The following is a 15,400-nucleotide window of genomic DNA, read 5'->3' as shown; positions in this document are numbered from 1 at the left end:
AAGGGAAGGGGAATAGAAAGGAGAAGAGTAGGTTGGAAAGGGTGCTAATGGGGCTCTACCCATTGCATTACCCCAGCTGGTTTGTGTGTGTGTGCATCAGCATGGTGACAACCACATACTTCCTTTCTGCTATGGCAGCGCTGGTAGGTGTGACCCTGATAACATTTTCTGTCTCCCGTTATTCATGTTAGTCTCTTTAGATCCTGGTTCTTAAGTAGAAAACTTGGTTTGCCTTGCCAGCTATACTTGTAAAATAAATGAAGCATATCTCATAACTAGTGGCCCAGGACAGTTACATTATTGAGTTTCTTCTGGATAGTCTTAATTAATTAAGCAAAATCAATAAAATAGGCATTATTGACAGACACAAGAAGAAAACTGAATTTACAGAGTGCTAAAAGCTTCAATGGAAAATTGCAGTTTTTCCTATAAATTTATGCTCTCTTTATGGTATCAGCTACTGTTGCAGAAGCATTGAGGTGGAGGTTGAGAAGTGGTACGATTTATTTTACAGTATTTTGGAATCCATTAATCTCTCCATGATGAACCCCTAACTACTTCAAAATGCTGAGCTTTGTATTATTATTCTAGTAACTTTCAGGAGTGTAATTTTTTATAACTAGTACCTGTGGAACAGGCAGATGTTCACTGAGCCCTTTGCAAAGTTTTTACTGGGTTTCATGAAGTATTATCACTTAATATGAAAGTGCAGAGGGAAGAATGTTCATCCAAGAGAGAATATGGGGAAGAAAAGGCTATACTTGGCAAGTGCTGAATTGTTGAATAGATCGGTTTAGTCTTTAGTGTGGTTTCCTACTGTACCCAAATAAATACATAAGTGATTTGAAGGCTAACTTAATATAACCATTTAAACAAATTGCTTCCTTTTTTATCTTCTTTTTATGTCTAGGTTAAACATTTGAAATAGAGATGATGCTGTACAAAAAAGGGATATGTATCTAGGCAAATTAATTTCTATTTCTGCTACCTGACTTGATGATCCCACTGACATCCACTGAAATGTCCCTTTTTCACTTTAGTTAGTAACTAAGTAATTGGCTGATGTGAAGAGTTTTTGTGGCAAGACCCCTATCTCGGTTGCCCCAGTGTACATCCAGAGGAACATAACTTCTGTGGGGATTGCTCTAGATTTATGGCAGTTGAGTTTTACTCAACTTGGGTCCTCTGTGTTGGAAGAAACCTATCCAGTGTTAAATAAAACTCCACCTTCCCCTCAGTGCCCCCCACCTGTGGGTGATTGACCCTTGAAAAATATCAGGTGGAGACCATCGTGACTTTGTACAAAATGTTGAGTCATTTCCTCAACTGAGAAGTTAATTTTTCTTCAGTGTTCCTTTCCTTTTTTTCCTGTGCTGACGTACTCAGCACACAAGAAGCTTTTTTATTTATATAGCTTCAAATTGTTTCAGCCTTTTTGATTTTTAAAAGCAGGGAGGCTTTTCCAGTGGTGATTTGCTTCTCTGGTAGTTGTGCGATGGCAGGTTATTTTTGAGGAGACGGTGGAACCAGAGCTGCTGGCACTTCCCTGGACGTTCCTCTCTGTGATTGCCCACAGCTCAAGTGGTCACTTTCTTCTGTAGCTCAAGCCCAGCCCCACTTCAAGAAAGACTGTGTGCTGTGGGGCTGAAGGCATGCCTGAACCATGAACTTTAAGGTACTTGGTATTTTGGGGTGTGGAATTGGGCAGATTGCCAAGAAACCATGCTAGATGACCCTCTTCCCTTCAGGCTGGTCAGTTCTCCATGCAAATCAGTTGACAGCTAATGCAAAATTAAGCAATATGGTTATTTCCAGGTAGCTTTCTTGTCTGCTGTGAAATGCTGGAATGTTAACTCTGTTGTAGACATTTGCTGAAAATGCGGTGGGAAAGTATTATTTATCTTCTAGCAGTTGTTATGCCATAATTATGTGTTACCACTTCAGATAGCAGAATGCTATTGAATAGACACGACTTGCTTTCTTGCACGGTGTCCAGGCAGCAGTTGCCACCTTTGAGGTGAATGTAGGAACACTGCTGGTGCAGAGAGATTCGCCCTCCTTTACGGGAGGATGGAGAATTCGTTTTATGACATGGTTGTTAAGGAGTTATTTTTGTACCAGAAATGCCCTGACTGTAAAGGCTGAAGTCTAGAAGTCTACCCATAAGGTATGTGCTCCTGTATGTGACTTTGTAGTCTGTTTATTTATTTTAAATGTATTCAAGTTTTGTTTCCCTCTTGGCACCAGTTCAGCTTTCCCTTGGCATTTTGCTGTAGTCAGCTGAAAGCCAGACATTGAGATCACATTCTAGTTGTTTCTGGGTGTCTCTGGTATTCATCAACCCCTTTTTGCTGTCCTGTAAGTAGCTTTTTTCTTATGTATTTTACCATTTGTGTTCTGTACCTCTTTTAGGCTGTTTTTCAAATATTTTAACAGGATTTCATAAGTATCCTATTCCTAATGAACTTTAACTAAAGACCTGTGCTTGTCTCCATACCAACTTGAACAAACTAAGCAAACAGAGAAGTTCCCCTTTATTTAAATATTCATAGCCTTGCCGATGTTCTCCTGCTTGCTGGCCTTTACACACTGTGAAGGTCGTCTTTGTCTTTCCAGACTCTCCTTTGACACACTAGAGTAAGCATCTTGTTTGGTATAATAAATGTGGTTAGATTAAAAACCAAAAAGACTCTAGATTATATGTTCAAATTTTGTTCTTTGGCTGTGACTGTCAGTGCTTTAGGGAGTTCCCTGCTGAGAAGTACAGATAGGGGTTCCGTTTCTCTGTGGGTGCATCTCTTCCTTCTTCAGAGGGGAAGAGGGATTCATCAGGCAAAACTGTTCATGTGGGTCTTCAAATGCAGTTTGTCAAATCAGTCCTGTAGAGACACCCATGTCACGGCCAGGTTTCAGGAGCTCTCTGTGACCAGGAGGAGGCTGAGATGGAGCACTGGACACGAACAGCTCTGAAGTGAGCACAAATAGCTGCTTGTGCTTGGACCTGGCCATCACACATCCTCACAAATTTGAGTCACTCTCTACAGTTTAGGGAGGAGTTGTAAAACTTCTAAGGCAGGAACAAATCTCACTCTTTCTTTTCTCCTACCAGAATAAATGAGCAAGGCTTTTGTGAAGGGATGTCTACAGATACTTATTTTCTGTCAGTTCTCCCCCAAACCTCTGTTTCATTGAAGAAATTTGTAGTGGTTTGGTTGATGTTATAAGGAACAGAATGTGTGTGGCCCATAGTTTCAAAATGAGTGTAGCATACAGGTCTGTTTGGTGAAACGTCATGCCTCTTCACCTGCAATCAAGAAAATTAGAATTATTTCTGCATTTTTTTGAGAAAAAACACAAGATAAAATATGCAACTGCTTATTTTAGTGAGTCGTAAAAATGTAGCAGAGAAAACCAGAGAAAAATGCTTCCCATGGGGCCTGTAGTCTTTTGTAGCTCTTCAAGAACAAGAGGTCATCTGCAGAAAAAAAAGAGTCCCCTGAAATCACACGATCTGCAGTTCTCCACCTAGATTCATGCAAGACTCTAGGGAGGAGGTGTAGGCTCTACTCATCTCCAGTGTTGCGTGGAGTTTAGAAAAAGGGAATCTACCATCTCTAAGGATATGTGCTCATCAGGAGAGCATGGCAAGCATGCTTCTTATTTTTGACCTTTTGAAGATAATAGGTCTTAATACAGAAGTAAATGCCAGTACATAAAACAAGGAGTAAATGTTTTGAGTAGTACAACATCAGCATAACCCCCCCAAAGATCGGTACTTTACACTCAGTATCACTTCCAGGTTTTTGTTTTGAAAAGCTCAGCTCCATGCTTACACAAACAAAACTCCTGTGGAGTTACCATTAAGCAATGAATTAGGTCTGTGTGTTTCTGGGAAAGACGCATCTTTGTAGAATGTATCCCCCAAAACGGTCTTGGTGTTGATTTCAGTCTGCCTAGAAGCAGAACTATCAGTTTGTAAAAAGATTCTCTCAGTGATTAATGCCTATCTGTTTTTCTCCTTCTCTCCCTTTCCGTGCTTAATAAGACAAAATGGGGAAAAAAATCCACTTCTGAGCAATTTGCATGGGGAAAAAAAAAAGGAGATTAATTTACACTGCCAGGTGTCAGGCTGTAATATGATTATGCTGGCAGAGCTAAAAAAGGAAATGTTCAGAGCTCATAGACATTTTAGAAGAGGTCATTAGCTTAGCAGATGGGAAATTTTTTTTCTGAGCATTCAGCAGTTCCTGAACTCACACAACATACTACACAGGTATGTATACACACTGGCCAAATGCTGTGGAGGCTGCAAAATCCTAAGAGGAGCTTGCAAAGGGTGGTATTTCCAACTGAACATAAAATCTGAAGGCTGTAAAATGTCAGCACTGTACAGTAGTTTTTAACTGGAAGTGGGTTCTTTCAGGTGCCTCATTTTTCAGAGTGCCTTCAGTGAGCGAGTGAAATGGCAGATGGGATTAACTCCCCCTCTCCGGGTTGCATTGCTCATTCTTCTGTCTTTCTGCAGGGTGGTTCACGTCTGGTGCTGCCTGGGGAAGAGCCTCTGCAGGGATGGTGAAGGCTCTTGCTGTGGTCCTCCTGCGGGACAGGGTGGGAGAGGCTGGATGGAGAGGGGGGCACTGACACTTTCTGCATGGAGTGAGAGTGTCCTAGGGGTAGTGTGTGAATTTTCTGCTGTAGAAGGCCAGAGAAAGAGGAAAGAGGCATTTGCTGCCATGGGAGGGTAGGAAGAGAGGAGGCAGGGCTGGTGCTGCATCTTTCAGGGTAAGGGAGGGAGGAGTTGAGGTGGAAGATGCCCCATCTCCTACATGGCCTGTGTGGCTGCCAGGGTTTGATCATCTTGGTCTTGGGGCCAGATGAGAGCGCAAAGGAACCACCTTCCTCTGATAAAGCTGAGAAAGGTCTGGGCTTTCCTGGCCTCCTAACATTTTAGGAAATTACCTGTACCACTGTGACTGTACACAGGCACTTTCCAGGGTGAGGAAACCCGGTGAGGGTTTGTGTGCTTGCAGGGATGAAACCAGCAAGTGAGGACTTCAGAGATAATGAAGAGCCTAGTGATTAAAGCAGTCACCTAATCCATAGTAACTCAAGATGATTGTCCTCCCACCCTGTGCCAGCACCTGACTACAGGCAAACAGCTCTTTGGCAGCAGTCGGTGAGCTCTCTCTTGCCTGGACCTAGTAAAAAAGTTATATTAAAATTGATGTGATTCAGGAATGGCATGATTCCAACAGACCCCTGTGCAGTGGAAGTGCAAATACCTTTACAATGGAAAACAGTTTTCAGTAGGAAAATCCCACCCAATTCTGCTTCAAAGGAAAGCAAAGTAAAAACATTTGCTCAGACAGATCTTGCTTGTTGCTTTTGCTGCTTCTTGTGGAAGAATGGTTCTGGTCTGACATGTCAAAATTAAACTGACCTCTCAGAATATAACAGACTAAATGTTAAAAATAATAAGGACAAGGAAAAAGAAAGTTGATTGTTAGGCTCCTAAAACCGAAAGATTCAGTGTGTAGACCTTCCAACTAATGTTTGTATGACAAATAGGAACAAGACTTGATAGCTTCCTTATATTTTGGTTTCCATCCCTTCACTTTTCCTTAAGTGGCAATGGCCCATGTAGATTAAGAAAGTTATATAAAAGTGTTATGCCTAGTGGCATTCCAGCTAAAATAGCTTAAGGGTCCGGCCATACTGCATTTAAGTAATTTATAAAGAGCACATTTTAACTTTCTACTTTGTCATTTTTTAAATGGTCCTATATATATACTGGTTGTTTTCACAGCCACCTTATCATTTGGGATATAAATACACTTTTTTTCATCCTTATTTGAAGCACTTTATCCAGGTGTTTTGATATCAGGGCATGTTTACTGAAGGATCATTTACCCAAATGGAAAAGACTCTTTTAAAACCATCTGCCTTAATTAGAGATAATTTTAGTTGAATTAATTTAAAATACATTAATTCAACTGTGTTGAAATTATCTGACTGCCAGTCCAGTACATGCCTTGGAAATGACTGTTTGGTGTTTGTTCTTGAACAGCAGATAGGCTGTAATATTTGGAGGTAGGGATTTGCTTCTAGGGCTTACTTTTCCGAGAGACAATAATTTTCCTCAATTGCCGAGTAAGCTCAGGGAGACCATAAAATAATTTCCTTAGTATATTTTACTAGAATTTTGATCAAAATATGTCTATTTTACCAAACTGGACTATAACTGTGAAGCTCTAAGATAGGAAGGCTGTTTTAATGTCCTAGAATGTCCTAGCCTAAGGGCATTGGAGGGTAATAGAGATGATTCATACTTTCATAAAATAGAAGTATATTGAAAGGCTAAAGAAATTAAACCAAATGAATCCCAGGTGTAATTCTACTGACTAGTTTAGGCTTATAACTAGTATGAATTTCACCTATTAGGCCTATTCTCATAGGAAGAAGAGACACTCTGAAATAGCATGAAAGTCAGGGAGGTTTATAAATCGCTGTGAAGAATGATACCCTTTCAGCAGAGACACAGAGGAAACAAATGGAGTCATCTAAAAATAGGAAGGCAGGAGCAAGTGTAGTACTGCAGATAAACCCTTGACCTGAAGTGTAAAATTAATCCAAAATAAGTTGCAAGGAGAAGGGTCTTAGTGCGTACTGTGGCTAATCGTATAGCCTATTTGTTTCCATCATTAGTCCTCAAGAGATTGTGTGTTCAGGGTTATTTTTTTCATTTATTTGAAATTCTGTTTCATTGGTGCTAATCAGTGGAGCAGGGTGTAGCTGGCTCATTCCCAGAAAATTTAAGAACAAGATGCTCTCAGATATTTGTGCCCCAATGTTCCCTATTCTGTGGAAAATTCTGGTAAGCTTTTCCCGCAATCTAAAAATTTTCTGGCAGAGGAGTAAATCTGAGACTTGCCTTGTTTTGATTGTGCCTCTGCATGCATGGCCATGTAAAATTCTGCAGTCTCTGTCTGTTAAGTTGCAGTCACAGAATCTCTGGTGCAGACAAATAACCAGGGACTGTATTGACAGGTGTCTGATCCACTGGAGACAATTCTTATCTCCAAATCTGAGTGGGAGAAATCTGACCCAGTGATGTGCTGCTCCTGAATGTTAAAGAGCGCATTCCTAGTGCTGTCTCCTGTCTGTATTATCAAATTTCAATGGAAGCAACAGAAGCCTTGCAATTAGATAAAGTTAAGTGCATGCATAACTGCAGGATCAAACTGTAAAACCTATACTATCTGAATAAGTTTCAGTGAATTGTAATTGATTTAATTTTTTTTTTTTATTTGTAAGTTAAAAGTCTGTTGTAAATATAATTGGGAAGTCTTGTGAGTCAAGGTCATTATTTAACTGAAATTATAAGCCTAAAGGAAGACACATTTCTTGAATCTCAGTCTGCTTTCTTGGTGAGTCACCATGAGATGGGGCAGATTTTTCTACCTGTAATTTCATTAAAATCAGTAAACGGGACTACTACCGAGATTGAACAGGTGTGCTCTAGAGGATATGACCTGAGTGGAATTGTATTAGAGTAAGCATGATGTATGTCAGAGAATGAAATTAAAATGAAAAATTACTCATTTAATATTGAAGAAATATTGTAACTGAAGTAAAAATATATGCTAAAGCATAAATAAAAGACAAATGGAACATACAGAGCAGGGAACTGAGGGTCCAGATTTAAAATGCAATTTTAGAAGACAGTGCAGAAAAGTCATATAACTTCTCAAAATGTAACCGTATGTCCTATTGATTTTTCATCTTTGTGAATGTTAAAGTCACTGACATGTCGAGCATGGCAGTAGGAAGCTTCAGTAACTCATTAAAGGGTGACTTGCAGTTGGGAGTTAGTTCCATTTTGTTTGTATTAGACTTCACATGCCAAATGGCTGTTTTCTGCCCAGGCTCAGGCCAAACTGAACCAAAATGATTTTGTATAATTTTCCAGCACCTGTGGTGGCCTAAGGACATGGTCAAGACAAAGTTTTTAAGGAGAGAAAATATCTTTTATTAGTTATAAAAATGTCATTGGAAAAACTTACAGGTAGACCAGCTCTCCTTTAAGCTGAGATGGCTTTATAGAATTACTGTGCAGCAGTTCACTTATTTGCAAAAACAAAGACCTTTTGCTACACTTGAACCAAATTAATAAAATAATATTTTATTAACTAACTAAATATTTTTGAGTTGAGCAAACACAATTTTCTTTCCAACATCCTATCCAGTGAAGAATGCCAAATGAAGTAGTTTGGATTGGATTTCCAGAAGCATTCATGGATGAGACGGAAGAATAGTTCAGGAAACCCAGATCATGTGTGGAGTAGAAGAAGCAACTGAAGCAAGAGACAGAATAAATAATAATGGAGGGAGATAGTTATGCAGAGCTTCATGATGAACGCTGAGACCCCGAGAATCATGTTTGAGTGAAGTGTTGGGGCAATGTCTACAAGATATCTTTGTGGCTCTCAGACTGGTGTTTGCTTTTTGTGAATAGAGTGGAAGAGATTCTCTCATCAACAATAAACGCTAGTGAAATAGTTGAAGTTGTCAATTGCTTTACCTTTCAGGCTGGTGCATAAGAAAGCGTAGAATAATAGAAAGTTGGAGTGTTAGATTTACACTCACTCATGACAAAGACAAGCTTTGTTGCAGCTTGCCATCCTAAAGAAAATAAAATTAGCTTGTAGTAGTACGTTAGTACTTTGCTCAATAAAGAGTTGAGGGTTAAGCTGACTTTGCTTTAAATGCTATATCCAGACTTCTGTGAGTAAGTAGTAATTAATTGCTAAGTTTCACTTGAATTTTTGGTGATTTGATTTGGGTTGTGTTGTTTTTTGTTGTTTTGTTGTGGTTTTTTTTTTAAATTGAAACAGACTGCTATGAGTAATTCTTCATCTGTAAATAGTGACTTCTCCTTGTGTGTGTTTGGCACTATGAAACCAGAATGCAGAAATGAAAAAATTAAAAGAGGAAGGTTTTACTCTGACTTAAGGAGAAAAATGGTGCTTGGATTTGATCAGACATGAACTACATCATTACAAGACAGAGACTATCCTCTCCTATCTTCAGGCGAAGAAGCACTAAGGGGAGAGACTGCAAAACTGGCTAAACACAAGTATTTCCACATCAGTGAGGTGCGACTGAAGCTAATGAGGGAAGAAGTCCATGGATAGGGTAGGATGCTCTCCAGGTCTGATCCAGGCCATGTAAAATATAGCTCATAGGTTTGAAGGAGGAAGAATCATAGAAATAAGACATGATTGATCTGGTTTTATATATAATTACGGAGTGTTATCTGGTCATGACAAAGATAATAAAATCAAAAGTCAGCTTTCATTTGCATAACTGAAACAATAAAGTGCTTCAGAGAGCTTGTCCTTGCTTTTTAATGGAAATAATCCCATGCTTTGAAGGTTTAGGGATTTAGCAAGGTGCCTGCTGCTGTTCACATGGAATTCCTGCTCACCGCCAGACTGTTGCCACGATCAGCTAGATGGAGAGAAGCACTGGCTTGCATCCTTTCTGAGTTTGATAATGGCAAGCCCAAACCCACTTCTGCCTTCAGGGGACCCTCTAGAAGTTTGAATATGAAATAAACAGGGACTTTTCTTCCTGGAAGGGAGCTGCTGGCAGGGCAAAAGAGAGACCTGTCTGTGTAGAAGCTCATGTTGCAGCTGCTTGTTCTTTTGAGGACTCCAAACAACATCAGTCTGTAAGGGTCCTCACAAGTACTACATATTCAGTTAACAAGACGTTGTGGCACATGTCTTGTTAACAAAATAGTTTATTCCCCTAAAAAAAAAGGAAGAAATTCCTTAGTGTAGTAAACTGTCCTTGTATTTCTTGTGCGGACTCTTCGGGTTTCTTCCATGTGGGCATATTGGGATAATTACATACAAATTCTTTTAAGCAAAAAAAAAGCACCTGTTTTACTTCTACCTAGCTAGTTTGCTGCTTGTCCATAGGTTCTTTGCTGTGCTCATCTCTGCACATCCTCCAGCACAGCTGGTATCCTGAAACGCTCCCCAGACTTTACTAAGCCTCTCTTCTTCCTGCCTCCAACCTGCTTGCCCTCCAAGCAAGCTCCTCATTACTGATTTCATTCCTCTTCCTCAGTAAGGCTCCAGAGCTCTTCTTTCTTCCTGTGTCCCTTTAGCTTGCCATGTCATTTCTTTATCTCACATAGACCCTCAATTAATCTCTCCTTCTATGTACAAGCACAGTTACAGGCTCCCCATGCCTTTTCTCTGTCATCCTTGTGCTCCTGATTTTCAGCCCTTTGTGCGCACATGTTGCTACCAGCCAACTCGTCCTCTTTCTCTGTAACTCCTTCTCTTCTGTAAGCACTTCCACAAGGATCTCCATTCGTGGGAGCCTCTTGTACATACCGGTACACCCTGATGCACTCTGAGCTGGATGGAAACATTCCTCATTCATGTCAGATCTCAAGAAGACTTGAGCCTTCTCCAGTAAGAGAATTTGGGTACACACATGTATTAGTTATGTGCATAGGATTATCCGATTCTCATATATCTGCCAAATTGTAAACTAATCTTTTTCTCAATTGCATTTTATATTGCTAATCTATTGCTAATTGCTTTACTAGAATGCATTGTGTAAGTGGACTCCAGTATGCCACAAGCTGTTTGCTGCCTTAGCCTTTCCCAGTGGTTTTTGTCAGAATAGTTTTCTTCCACAGAGCTGGCAAGCAGAAAACCAAATCCCTCACTGCTTCTAATAAAGAATACAGTTCTGACATACATGTATGCTGTCTTACATAGCTGTTGACTTGTCTGTGTTGCAGGAAGCGTTTGTGGGATGCTGGGGTAGCAGGTATCAAAGTAGAGGGAAAAAGTCCTTTGATTCTTCCCTAAAGAATTCCCAGTTCAAACACTGAGGAACAAGTTGATTGGAGAGGTTGGAGGATACTCATTTCCTTGTGTGCCTTTGGCAATGCGAAAAATCATAAATACAAGTTAACTGCAATGTTGTAGTTGCAGGGCCTCTGCAAAATCAGCCTTAAAAATGACTTCTAAATAATTCCTAAATCACTCTTCAGGTATGTTCCTGTGGGTGGGCAAACTTCTCTTGGATTTCAGGCCAGATGCAAATCTTAAGGAAGGATTTGGAATGTTGAGCTCTGTGGCTGAACTCAGAAAGTGAGCGTGGGACAGGGGATATTTATGCATTTTGCAATAGGAAATGAAAACTCTGTGAGGATGAATGGCCAAAATATAAGAGGAAGAATTGGTCTGGTTGGTTTGTTTCCATGGAGCTTCATTTCTTATTCCATAGTAGGGGATGCCTTTCATTTCTTTCCAGCATAGCTGGTGCATTAAAGTTTCTTCCCTGTTGAATTGTGTTTCCCATGAAGTCGACTGAAGCTTATGTCTGTCATTGCTTTTGGTCACTCAGAGACATTTGGAAAGTGACTTGCTCGCTTGCCTGGTATTGACTGCCTTCAGCTAATGTCACTTCATTTATTACTTGCTGCAGATAACTTCTGATTCAGTTGTCAGTATCATGACCCCTTCTCCTCTCTTCCTTATTTTCTTTCACAGCAGCAAAATTGTACCATTACTTAGAACTGCTATTAGTTTTGTAATGTGTTTTTCCGTGCATCAGAGCACTGTGTGTACTGAGGGTCAAACACAGCTCACAGTAAAGCTGTTCTACTCTGTACGGGGTTGTAGAGGGTGAACCACACCATGGTATCTGCGTGTTCTCCAGAAACATAAAAGCAGGATGACTAATAAGTTACATGGCTTTTTTTCCTCTTGTCTTTTCCATGAGTATAATACTGGCTTTATGGAAGTGCTAAGAAAATTCAACTGAAAGTTTTGAAGTACCCGTCTGAGGAAGAAAAAAGTCCATCCCATTTCATTTGTATAGAAGGTGGTTTCATGCCATAGCTACCTTGTAACGCTGTGATGGCATACTGGCTTACACCAGTCCTTTCAGCTGGAGTGTCTATACAAGTGCACATATATGCTTTTTAGGTACTATACAGGAGGCAGCAAAAGTTAAGATATATGTTACATTTCGAGCTGAAGATTGGTGAGGTTTGTGATGGTCCTTAATACTTAATAAAATTAATTCCCCATCTTCAGCCATTCCTCATGAAAGCATAAACAAGATTTATCTAGAAATTCGACTTACCAAGGGGCAAAATTTGCAAGCTCCTGTCTTTATCCTACAGCTTTGGCCCAGGTTTTCAGGTTCTGTGCCTCAAACTGATGAGCATCAGAACAACATGATCAAGATCTTGGACCTTCATTCGGTGCTTCTGAGAGCATGAGGCAGGAAATGAAGGAATGGTGTAATCTTGGTATCCCAGACTGACCAGTTTGGGACTAGGAAAATCATGTCTGGAAGCCATTTTTGCACATTATCAGTAAGGACGTTCCCCCAGGTACAAGAGTAAGTCACGTATCCAGAGCAGAACACACGACATTTGTGTCAAATGTCTGTCCGACTCTGTACGCTGAAAAGAACCAAAAGTGACTATCTGATATACAATATACCAAACTTTCAAATATCATACCAAAAATAGCATGTTATATGGGCTGTAACATCCAGACCGAGAAAGAATATGTAGAAGGACTCAGACATGCATCTGCACTGTAGATTTACTGAGATGGGATATAATTTAGTTTCTCTATATGGGAAAACAACTTACGAATTTTTCAGAGAACATGCACTAGAGACGCCATCTCCACTGGTACAGGAAACCTAAATCATCTTTCTAACATGAAATAATAATAGGAACTCTTGTTTCAACTTTAGTGATGTATTAAAAAACTGGAAAGCTAACAAATTTACTTTTTTTCCTGAGTGATTCACTTCTGACTTTTGTATAGTTAGCTATATTGCTTCTGTGTATTAAGAAATGTGTGGTCTCTTGTCTGAAGCCCCAAACAGAATCGAGACTCCTGTGTTTGATATAGATATTGTAAAGACCGCTTGCTTAATTTTTCTGTGTGCTTCCCAGGACTAGGCTTACAAGTGTGTTACAAATGTTATTGATGTGAAAAAACACACAGAAATTTTTTTCACAAAAATTGTTACACAAGTGCCCAGGTTATTGTTAGTTACCATCATAATCTCTGGACTGTCTTCTTTAAAAGCATGAATGTTCCTGGCTTTTTTCCTTTTCTGTGGTCCAGTAATGCTTCAGGATAAAGCATAAGGATTACATGAGCACGTATAATGAGACTGTTCTGAGATCTTTGGGAAGAGGAGGCAAAGCCATCAGGATGCAGCTGCTGCAGAAGAGGATGTGAAAGCGGTGGCAACTGCGTAGCAAGGAGATGTAGTTTTCATCTCAGTTGCACAGTGGGAAGCACTTAATTCAGTAAGTTTTCTGTTGTCCTTACTTAGAAACTTCTGTACCTACAGGCTTTTGGGGTGAAGGTGCTTGAAGAACACTCATTGCTTACAAGTAAATAAAAATCAACTAAACACAACTAAAAGGTCTGAAGTTCTTTCTGAACAAAGTAAGATGCTGAAATGCATCTTACAGTAAGAGACCATCAAGACACAAAATCAGTCAATCTGGCTCTAGAAGTCCTACTTGGCTATTGTACTTTTCAGGTGTTTGTGAGATGATTTCATGCTTTCCAGTTTGTTCCTGCTAAGGGGCATTCAGAAGGAACAGTGGAAAGTGTAGCTTTCTCTTGATAGTGCAGACAGAGACTATTTGTAAGACCTAAAGAAAAGTTTTTGAGAGGAGTGCCTGAGTGGCAAGGAGTGATGTGTTTGGTCTTTCAGTCTCCTGCGTGGAGTTGCAACAATATCAATGTCAGGAATCTTTTGACATTTCCCGAGGAATAGTTTGTCCTTACAAACAGAACAAAATCAGTATTTTGTCTCTGTATAAGACAGTAAAAAGATCAGAAGAAAAAAGAGCTTTCACAAATACATAAGGTGGTGATTTATCTACTTCCTAACAGATAGGGTGAGGAAGAGACAGCACTTGACATTTAATGTGGACCATGGCACCTGCTACAACTGAGCACCGTAAAGCATTTTTTCCCTTGATCCTCAACACAAGTTGTTTCAGGAGACTTACTTGTTCTTTCCTTTGTCATTTATTTAAATCTCACCAGCTTCTGTGACTCATTTCCCCCCAGGGGTCTGGCTCTGCTGTCAACAAAAAAAGATTTATAGGTTAACAAACTAGCTGTCTCACTTAGAGAAAATCTCGCTGGTAGTTTACCTGCCGTTGCTTTGTCTGAGGACACTTGAATGTCCGATAGATCCACTAATTGACTTTTACTTTTGGTTGTAGTCGGTTTTCACAAGCAGAGCATTTCCTTCCCTGTTGCATACCTGAGTGGTGTGTTGTGCATTCTGGGTGGTCCTGCAGGGATTTCAGAGGCGTATATGAGAATATTAACCTAGTATTCCCCAAAACTCCTTAGTGTTATGTCATAGCCCAGTAATGGGCCGCAAGGTTAGTCTGGTGCCATGGAGTACTGATGGAGTACTACTTGGGATGACAGTCAAAGCCTTTGGTCTCTAATTTTAGTAGGTGAGCTTTTCTGGGAGGTCCACCTGCCTTCCTGCTGTTGACCCTCTGCAGAGAGCCTGCATCCCTGCTCAAATCTGTTTTCCACCCAGTCCCCTTCTGCTTTTGGGTGGCCTTGTTTTTGCTATGGAAAAAAGGGAGCTGGGGAAGTACAGAACCTTCTGCTCTGGAAATCTGTCACTGTTCTTTTAGAGATGCGCACCATTAGTCTGGTGAGCAGTGACATGGGAGAAAAATGACAACAGTAATTTGGAAGCCGAGAGAAGCAACTGCATGCCGGCACTGGCAAGATGTAAGTATCTTTTAACTTGGATAAGGCTACAGCAAAATGAGTTCAGTGAAGCTGAAGGAGATGTTGCCAGTGGGAGGAGGAGTGGAATTGAGAAAATAGGTGCTGTGCACACTGTGGTTACTATTTACTCTCTGAGGAACCATGAAAAATACTACACATAACAGATGCAAGAGGATGCCAAGATAGTTATTTCCTGATGGTTATGTTAAAAAAATTAAAGGTAGAAACAGATGAAGAGTGGAGAAACTCCACATCCTTACTTGGATATAGGCCTCAGAAAATACTATTATAAGAGAGCATGAGAATGAAATTGAAGAGTTCCTTAGAACATTAAAGAATGAAATGCCATTTATCTAAAGTACAGCAGCAAGCTATTTTGAGTATGGTCTGTCATATATTTGGAGGTAGACTTAAGTTTCAATTTATATGGACCTAAATGAACTTAAGTTTTGATTTTTAATGTCAGTTCTAAGCCTGCTGGGGTAGTCCCTCATCTTTCAAATATACTTAGAGAATATCCTGTGCTAGCACAGTAGGTAGCCCTGAACTTCTGAACT

General features: G+C 40.1%; 1 protein-coding gene across 8 annotated transcripts in view; it reads left to right on the top strand.

The window, feature by feature from the left end:
- Positions 1 to 15,400, top strand: part of PKIB (cAMP-dependent protein kinase inhibitor beta) — a 58,626-nt gene that overhangs the window by 34,508 nt on the left and 8,718 nt on the right. For 2 of the 8 annotated variants that reach the window (XM_074819221.1, XM_074819224.1), the window contains exon 2: positions 13,188 to 13,375. The exons of the other annotated variants lie outside the window; for them this stretch is intronic. The gene's annotated coding sequence lies outside the window, so the exon portion shown is untranslated. The remainder of the gene's footprint in view (positions 1 to 13,187; positions 13,376 to 15,400) is intronic. 8 annotated transcript variants of the gene reach the window in all.

Source organism: Strix aluco, chromosome 3, assembly GCF_031877795.1.
Source record: "Strix aluco isolate bStrAlu1 chromosome 3, bStrAlu1.hap1, whole genome shotgun sequence".
Taxonomy (NCBI): domain Eukaryota; kingdom Metazoa; phylum Chordata; class Aves; order Strigiformes; family Strigidae; genus Strix; species Strix aluco.
This window is presented reverse-complemented; position numbering and strand designations above follow the sequence as displayed.